The sequence below is a fragment of the Chrysochloris asiatica genome, unplaced genomic scaffold (genome assembly GCF_000296735.1).
Source record: "Chrysochloris asiatica unplaced genomic scaffold, ChrAsi1.0 scaffold00040, whole genome shotgun sequence".
Lineage (NCBI taxonomy): Eukaryota > Metazoa > Chordata > Mammalia > Afrosoricida > Chrysochloridae > Chrysochloris > Chrysochloris asiatica.
In genome coordinates this window covers 13378472-13387475 of record NW_006408558.1, presented here as the reverse complement: position 1 = coordinate 13387475, position 9004 = coordinate 13378472, and positions in this window count along the sequence as shown.

The window sequence follows — 9004 nt, the reverse complement described above, 5'->3', positions numbered from 1 at the left end:
ATAGATCTGTTTTGGAAGAAGTGCAGCCACAGTACTCCTTGGAGGCCAAGATGGCTAAGCTTCGTCTCTCATACTTTGGACATATCATCAGGAGGGAACAGTTGCTAGAGAAGGATATCATGTTTGGTAAGATGGAGGGTCAGAGAAAAAGAGGAAGACCCCCAACGAGATGGATTGGCCAGGTGGCATCATTGATGAACTCAAGTGTGGCAACAGTTGTGAGGTTGGCCCAGGATCGGACATTGTTTCGTTCTGCTGTGCATAAGGTCGCTATGAGTCGGTTCTGACTCAATGGCACCTGACAACAACAACAACAAGAGTGTTGTTGTTGTTGAGTTCTGTGGAGTCAGCTCTGACTCATAGCGACCCTGTGTACGGTTTCCAAGGAGGGGTTGGTGGGTTTGTACTGCCGACCTTGTGGTTAGCAGTCAAGTGCTGGTCCTACAGTGCCACACCAGGACTCCATATACCATGGGTGACAGGACAGGCAATATACAACAAGAGGGAGGTTAGCAGAGGAAAGATGAAGATAGCGGGAGACACAGGCAGGAGACTTAAGAGTTAAAAAGGAGAGGTAAATGGTGTGAACTGACCGTGCGTGGAGGGGTCACTTTCGTTGTAATGAGCAAAGTTCTGGCTTGCTGAATGTTGATGATCTGCTCTGTACACCTTTACTCAATCCACAACAAAAAGTTAAAACAAAAAAAAAGGAGTTAAGAATGGAGCGCATCCTTCTGACTCAGGGTCCCTGTGCTGAGACCCTTTCAGACACAAGACACAAGAAGCTCTCCAAGGGGCTCAGGACCCACAGGTGCTGAAAGGAGACTAGGAGCCAACAAAAAGAAAGTGTTCTCTAGAGCTGGCACCCATAATTGAGATTTCTGGGTCCCCAACTATGAGAATAGATTTGTGTGTTAAAGCCACCTGTCGGACTGGTTACAGCAGCAGTGCAGACGGAAGAGATGGATGAGTGAGGAAGGTAAGAGCCCCGTCTGAGAGATGGAAATGCAGGCAGAATCCCTGCTCTGCACCGACCAAGCCAGCTGCCTCATCTTCCAAGGGGCATGACAACTGAGAGGTTCCCACGGTGAGTTGTCCCTGTCCCACTTCCGGAGTGACCCAGAGACAGCCCCCACCCACAGGTACTCACAGGATCCCCAAGGAGCAGGACCAACTGCCTGCCTGGACTACCTGGCTCCCACGGGCTCTGTGAGCCATCTCCTCAGGGGTCCTAGTCCCTGAATGCCTCCATGCGTCTCTGGGTGCCATCACATCCTGGTCCAGTCAGATCAGAAGGCTTCGGATGAGTCAGAGACTTTATTAGCTAGAAGGAAACTTGAAGATGCTCAGACTGTTTTTTTTTTTCAAAAAATGTTTTATTGTGAATTGTTTACAAAGCATACTGTCAGTTTTACATTCAATAAATCATATACATTTTGTTACAATCTTTGCAATCCCCTCCATGTACTATCGGTTAACAGTATTTACCTCGATTCATGTTATTTTTTCCACACACCGCCCCTGCAACCACCATAGAATGTTTCTTTTATCAAGAAAACCTTTTCTTTTTACAGCAATGGTACAATAGCGTGTGTGGCCTTTTGTGATTGATTAATTTCACTCAGCATGATGTCTTCCCGGTTCATGCATGCTGTGAGATATTTCCTTGCAGATTGGTTGTTACTTTTCAATGTTGGGTAATATTCCACTGTGTGTCTGTACCAAAGTTCGTTTAGCCATTCTTCTGTTGATGGGCGCTTTAGGCTGTGTTCATGTTTGTGCTATTGTGAATAGAGCTGCAGTGAACATGGGTGTTGAGATATCTCCTCGTGTTTGGCTCTTACACCAAGTAGAGCAATTGCTGGGTCACACGGTTTTTCTATTTGCAACTTTTTGAGCAAGTGCAAGGCCATTTTCCACATTAGTTGAACCATTTTACAGTCTCACCAGTAGAGGGGCCAAGTCTCTCAACACCCTCAGCAGTATTTGCCTCTTTTCTGGTTTCTTTGGAATTTTGCTATTAATGCTGAAGTTAACATGACAACTCATCATTTTCTTTCGCTCTTGATAGCGGCATTCCTGGGACTTTGCGGGGGGAGGAGGGGTAACATCAAAATGACCCCAGGGTCCACAGCGTTGGCAGTGATGGGGTGGTGCTGCTGGGAGATGGGCCACCAAGGCAGTGGGGTCACTAGAGCTGTGGTCACACACGTACACATCACCGGCCAGTCGGGGTGTCAGTAGCTAAGCTGTAGCATCTTGACCAGTGGAAGAGGGGAGGGGCTTCAGGGAGCCATGGGGGAGACGGGGAACAGTTACACCAGGGTGATGCTCTGAGTGACAAGGCTGTCTGTGCTACCGCCGGCCCTTGAGGAGGAAAGGATGGTCATTTCAAACCAGTCAGAAAATCCAAATAAAGCCGATAGCCAGCGAAGTCCCCTTCACCCACCGTGAGCTTGCCTGTGTAGGCACACCGCAAGCTGGCGCGGCTCACTCTGAAGTTTTTAACCGGAGTCCTGGTGTGGCTCTGTGGGTTAATGTGCCAGACTGTAACTGCAAAGTCGGCAGTTCAAGCTCAACAGCTGCTCCTTGGAAATCCTATGTTGTTGTTATTGTTGTTAGGTGCCATTGAGTTGGTACCGACTCATAGAGATCCTGTGTGCAACAGAACGAAACACTGCCTGGTCCTGGGCCAACCTCACAATTGTTGCCATGGCTTGAGCCCATTGATGCTGCCACTTTGCCAATCCATCTCATTGAGGGTCTTCCTCTTTTTTCTGGACCCTCCACCCTACCAAGCATGATATCCTTCTCCAGTGACTGGTCACTCCTGACAATATGTCTTAAGTATGAGTGACAAAGTTTGGCCATGCTGGCTTCCAAGGAGCACTCTGGTTGCACTTCTTCCAACACAGATCTGTTGGTTCTTTTGGCAGTCCATGATTATCTGAAGAATAGATTTGATACCTTAAACACTAAAGACCGAAAACCAGAAGAGTTGTGGGATGACATCAAGAACATCATACAAGAAGAAAGCAAAAAGTCATTAAGAAGACAAGAAAGAAGGAAAAGGTCAAAATGGATGTCAGAAGAGACACTGAAACTTGATCTCCAGTGTAGAGATGCTAAAGCAAATGGAAGAAATGAGGAGGTACAAGAACTGAACAGAAATTTTCAAAGGTCAGCTGGAGAAGACAAAGTCAAATATTACAACAAAATGTACAGAGATCTGGAGTCAGAAAACCAAAACGGAAGAACACGCTCAGCATTTATTGAAGCCTCAACTTTCGTTATCGAAAGAGTCTCTGGGCAAATTATTGAATGATGCAGAAAGAATCAAGAGAAGATGGAAGGAATACACAGAGTCACTGTACCAAAAGGAAATGGTGAATACTCAACTGTTTCAAGAGGTAGCGTATGATCAAGAGCCAATGATATGTAAGGAGGAAGTCTAAGGTGCATTGAAGGAACTGGCAAAGAACAAGGCACTAGGAATTGATGGAATAAAATTCGAAATCCTTTGAGAATGTGAGGTGGCACAGGAGGCACTCATCTCTGCCAAGAAATTTGGAAGACTGATTTGAAGAGATCCATGTTTGTGTCCATTCCAAAGAGAGGTGACCCAACGGAATGCAGAAATCATTGGACAATATCTTTGAAGTCCCATGCGAGTAAAGTTTTGCTGAAGGTAATACAGAGAACTTCCAGAGGTTCAAGCCGGATTCTGCGCTTACAACATTGGAAAAGTCGCTCTGAGTTGACACCAACTTGAAAGGCACACAACAGTCATGATGTTATTGAGGCCAGGCGCACTCTGCCCAGGGTGGGAGCCCACATACAGAGGAGCCCTGAAAGGGAACTGGGGAACCGCTGCAGCCTAAGAATGGGGTGGTGGGTCAGGGTCCCAGGACAGGACGCCCCCGCGGAGTTCTGAAGGCAGTGAGAGAGAGCCAGAGATTAGAGGGGATCCAGGGCACCGCGGGGACAAAGTGGGCGGCAGGTCATAGGTGGGTGGCAGAAGAGAGCGGGAGTGGGACTGGGAGATGGCACCCCGATTTCTAGGGGGTGCGATGCCAACCCCGAGAAGAGACCGGTAGGCATCGGAGGGAGAGTCACGAAAGCGCCCCGGACCACGTGGCTCCGCGGCGCCGACCCTTTAAAGGCGAGGATGAAGCCAGCGCGCGGCCGGGGTGCGGCCACGCGCCTCATTTGCATACGGCTCGTGCGTTCGGAGCGCGGCGCCAGGTCCGCGGCCTCCGATTGGTCGTCGTCCGCCGAGCTGAGGCGCAGTTGACTTGCGCAACACTCGCCCAATGGCACCTCGTCTTGCTCGCTGATGGGAGGGGCCCGGGCTGGGCCTCGACCAATGGGACGCGGCGTTGTTGGCGGCCACGGCGGCGCAGCAGCAGGAGCGAGAAGAGTCGCCGCCGCCGCCGCCACTGCCGCAGGAGGCGTGAGGTGCGGAGCCGTGAGGCGTGGGCTGGGCCGGGTAACGGCGCGCTGGACGGGTGCGGGGATCCTGGCGGGAGGACAGGCGCGGCGGGCGGGCAGCGGGCGACATTGTCGAGGCCGAGGCGGCTCTAGGCCAGGGGCGGCGCCCGCGGCCTTGTGTGTCCGGGCAGCTGGCGAGGCCGAGCCCCGCCGAGACCGGGCCCTGAAGGTCAGCGGCTTTGTTCTCGGGTCGCGGTCGGGGCTCCGGCATGCGGGCGTGCGGCGTGGTCTACGGAGGCCGACCGCTGAGAGGCGCCCGGGCGGGGCCGGGGAAGGCGTCCTGGGGGCCCGCGTGGTGAGAACGGGGTGCTGGGCGACACGTGCTCTGCAGAGCGGCGCGGCCGCCCGGGGGGAGCCCCTGCTGGAGCTGGAGCTGGAGGTTCAGAGCCGGGCACCCCACTACTCAGCAACCCCGGGAACTGCCCCCTTTAGGGCTTCCCAGACCGAATCTGCAGGCGCTCACGGCTGGTGGGTCCGAACTGCCGGCCTTGCAGTTAGCAGCTTGGCGGCCCGCCCAGTGCGCCACCAGCGTCCCGCTGCCGTGCGTCCGTTCTGGGGGCGCCCAGCACTTCAACCCCTGCACCATCAAACCCCGAGGATCCCACTCCCACCAATGGCGAACCTACAGCGCGGGTGGGACGGCCCTCGGACGGGAGCGGGTAGCTTCGCCTTTCCCCCGCCAGTGGGCTCGAACCAGTGACCTTCCATCTAGCGCTTCACCCGCTGCGTCACCAGCCCCCTTGTTTCTTTTTAATGAAACTCCAGCCTTGTCCCGTGGGTGTGGGTGTGGGTGTGGGTGCGGGCGGTCCCGGGGCGGCGAACCTTCCAGGCCAGGACGGGGTCACTGGACACGGGTGTGTGTGCTGCTCACGGAGCACCCAGTGACCCGCCAGGATCCCTGGGCGCCCGGGTGTTGACATCCCGGCGTGGCCGTGTTCATCACCCAGAGCTTGATGGGGGTGCAGCCCCCTCGTCGGGAGAACACCACTGGACAGGTTGTGGGTCGTCCATGTTAGCGCTGCCCACGTGGGCTGCTTTTGTAGCGGGAATGAACCGATATATGGGATATAGGATCAGACCAAGCCAAACTGATGCCTGCTTGAGGATTTGAGCTGGTTCATCTGTTTCAGAAAGTTCCAGTGATTACCAAATGCTTACCATAGTAGAATGGGCATGGTTTCCGTCTGGGAAGAAACCGTAGGCAAATATAAAGTGAACTTCAGAGAGCGAGCCGGGAACCAATGCACCGGGCAGCTGGGGTCCACGGCAGGTCTCCAAAGTGCTGCTGCAGACACTATAGCATGAGTGACAGGACTCACTTTATAGAGGAACTGGAATGGGAATTGTAGCCTTCCCAAGTTGATTTAGGGACATTTTCACCAGGACTGTAAGACCTGCCCTCACGGTGAGCCTTCCTGGATTGCTTTCAAACTTGAGCACCGACTTCAGGAACTGTTATTAGGACGTTGTACCGTTTGCAGCCAGGTTGTTTTCTGGTTGAGCAATTCGTAGTAGCATCCTAACACATCTCTGAATTGTGTTCATATGAACCTTGACTGCTATTCTATGGAGAATTGGATTCAGGACCTTGAAATAGCAGACTTGAATCATTTTCAGGTATGGTAACCTTGTTAAACTCAATTCTGAAAACGCTAGAGATTTTAGTGAGTTCTCTGAAGATGTGTGCAGCCTTTGGGGTTCGGAGTCTGAGTCTCTTGTATTTTGATCTGTATCCCTCGTTCATCTTTATGGAGATGAAGTCTCTAGTGGTGGTCACCTGTTGGCAGTGTACAATTTGTACTTGAAGTTTTTTGTTTACATATTTCCACTCCTGTCAGGGTTCTATTGTTATAAGGTTCTGACTTACAGTGCCCCTGTGTAGGGTTTTGGAGGAGGGGGCTGGTGGATTTGAACCACTGACCTAGTGGTTAACAGCCCAGTGCTTACCTGAGCAGTCAGGATTTAGCAGTCTTGTATTACAGAGAATACAGTCACTTTCCCTGTGTCTGCACTTCCCTAGCTGGGGATTGAAGGCTGCGTGGGGCTTCAAAGTTTGTGGGAAAATGTTTGTTTTTAAAAATGTTTTCACTTTCTTCATTGTTGGTGTCCCATCTGTGTGTGAGCAGGCAGCAGGACCGTTTTCCTTGGTTGGTGGTTGGCGTTTCAGTCTCCTGAGCAGTTAGTAGCAGGGAAGACTTTATTTGTTGTTTGAAAATGACAAAAGATGTTTTTTTGATCATGACCACTCACTGTGTAGCCTAGATTTTCTCTGACAGTTGTCCCCCTGTGCTGGTTTAAGTGGGTGTATTTCCCTTCGGGACTCCTGGTGTGTGGCTGTAGCATAAGTCTGGGATGGCAAGCGTGGTTTTTCAACTGGAAGGTCAGCAGTTCCAACTTAACAGCCGCTCCTCTGAAACCTATATAAAGTCGCTGTGAGTCAGAATGGACTCGATGGCACGTAACAACAGCCACTTAGGATCAGAGTGCGTGGGAACTGTAAGTATTACGTATATTACATCCAGAGGGTAGGAGTGTGCTGTTTTAAGTACTCTGCATGGTGGGGTAGGGGGTTGTATAAAGTTCATGGGAAAGTGAGAAGCTGCTCGTGGGCCCCACTATTGCCCAGTGACTTGGTGCTCGGCTGCTTCTTCCCATTAAGCCCAGCCAGGGCTTCGGAGCCCCACTCACTATGTGGCCAGCCTTACCCTCCTGGGGTACTTGGTGGTGGGAAGGCACAGGGACTCCGGTGGCTGCAGCATACAGCAGGGTGGAGAGAGGAGCCTTTCCTGACCTGATGACATGGAGTAAGAACAGCCTCATCCCGTCTTCTAGTCGGACTTGCACAGAAGAGACCTTGGGCCTAGAAGAAGGGCTGCAGGGGGCGTGGGAGAAAGAGGAAATGGTTTTCTGGTTGCTTCCTGAGAGCTGAAGGCTTTGATCTCCCCCAGCGGAGTCTTGAAGAAAGCTGCTCGCTCTGGCCTGCTGGTGTCACAGTTGGTCTGTAAGCAAATGAGGTGAAGGAAATGGCTTGGCCTGTGTGTCTTCACATGGCACTTGGGTGGCTGGGGTGTGTGTGGTACCTGCTGTCACCTGTGTCAAGTCCAGGACTATGCTGAGTTCCCACCTAGTACTTCATGGGAAGTTAATCCAATATAATGACAATCCATTGTAAACAAACAAACATATGTTTGTTTGTTTTTAAATGAGGAGTTTTGATAAATGTCAAAAAGAACAAAACCAAACCAAGCCCATTGCTGTCCAGTGGATTCCGTCTCCTAAGACCCCCTAGAGGACAGATGAGAACTTGGGGGCATCTTTACCGAAGCACCAGGCCCATCTTTCTCCCAAGAAGCGCTGGTGGGCTTCAAAAAACACTGACCATTTCCTTCTCGGCTGAGTACTTTAAGCACTGTGCCACCAGGGCTCCTTCGAAAGCAAGAGAGAAGTGCCTAAGTATCAGACAAACCTGTGGGCTCCTTGTGTCTGAAGAACTCACGTTTTAAATATAATTAAAACCAACGTTATCCTAAATTCAAGACTGATTTGTATGAGTTTACGATCTGGGACACTCTGCTGTGTTTTTATTTTCATCACGAAGAGAAATGAAGGGTATGTTGGTTAACAGGAGTCCTGATGTGGCGTTGTAGGATAAGCAGTGGACTGCTAATTGCAAAGTCAGCTGTTAAAAACCACCAGTCACTCCTCAGAAACCCTATACAGCGTCACAATGAGTTGGAACCTATTTGACGGCATACAGTGATGCTGGTTAACAAGTTTTCCATTAATGTGAAAGAGCTCATAAGTTATGTGGTTTTTTACTTCAGAATATATTTCCCATTTCCTGCTGGTGTATTGAACCCGACACAACCACCTTCTGATACCAGGACGGGAAGGAGACGCTGGGTGAGGAGACTGGGCAGGTCCTGGACGTCTGTAGGTGGGATGTTGGAATATTCCCAGGGGCGTCCTGGTGCTTGTTAGAATACAGTGCTGCTCTGCCCCAGCTGACATTTTCCCAAGCAGGAACCCAGGACTGAGCAGACAACTCAGGGAGCCATAGTCTTGTTCCCTCCTTATGTGTGAGTTCTCATCCCTCCGTTACGTCATGCATCAATGTCTAGGACTTGGGACGTGACTTAAAAGTCATCGGAGTTTTGCTTGGTAAGTTTAAATTGACAGTAGTCAGCTTTTTTCTTGTTGTTGCTAGAAACAGCAAAAGAAGACGGAAGGACCAACCTGGAGTGGCTAGAAGAATAGAAGATACTTCTTGAAAAAAAGACCTACAGGAAAAATATAAAACAATATAGGCAGACTGACTGTTACTACAAGAACAAACAACATGCTTGCCCAGAAAACATCAAGGCAAGTGGTCGGGTCCCCTCAGTGCAAACCCCCTTCCAAGACTAAGAGTAAGACTCAATGGGAATACACACTCTGATTGGTGACCACGCTCGACACCGATAAGGGGAAGTGAGGGAAAAACAGCAATGAAGCGGTGAGCTAAGCCCTACAA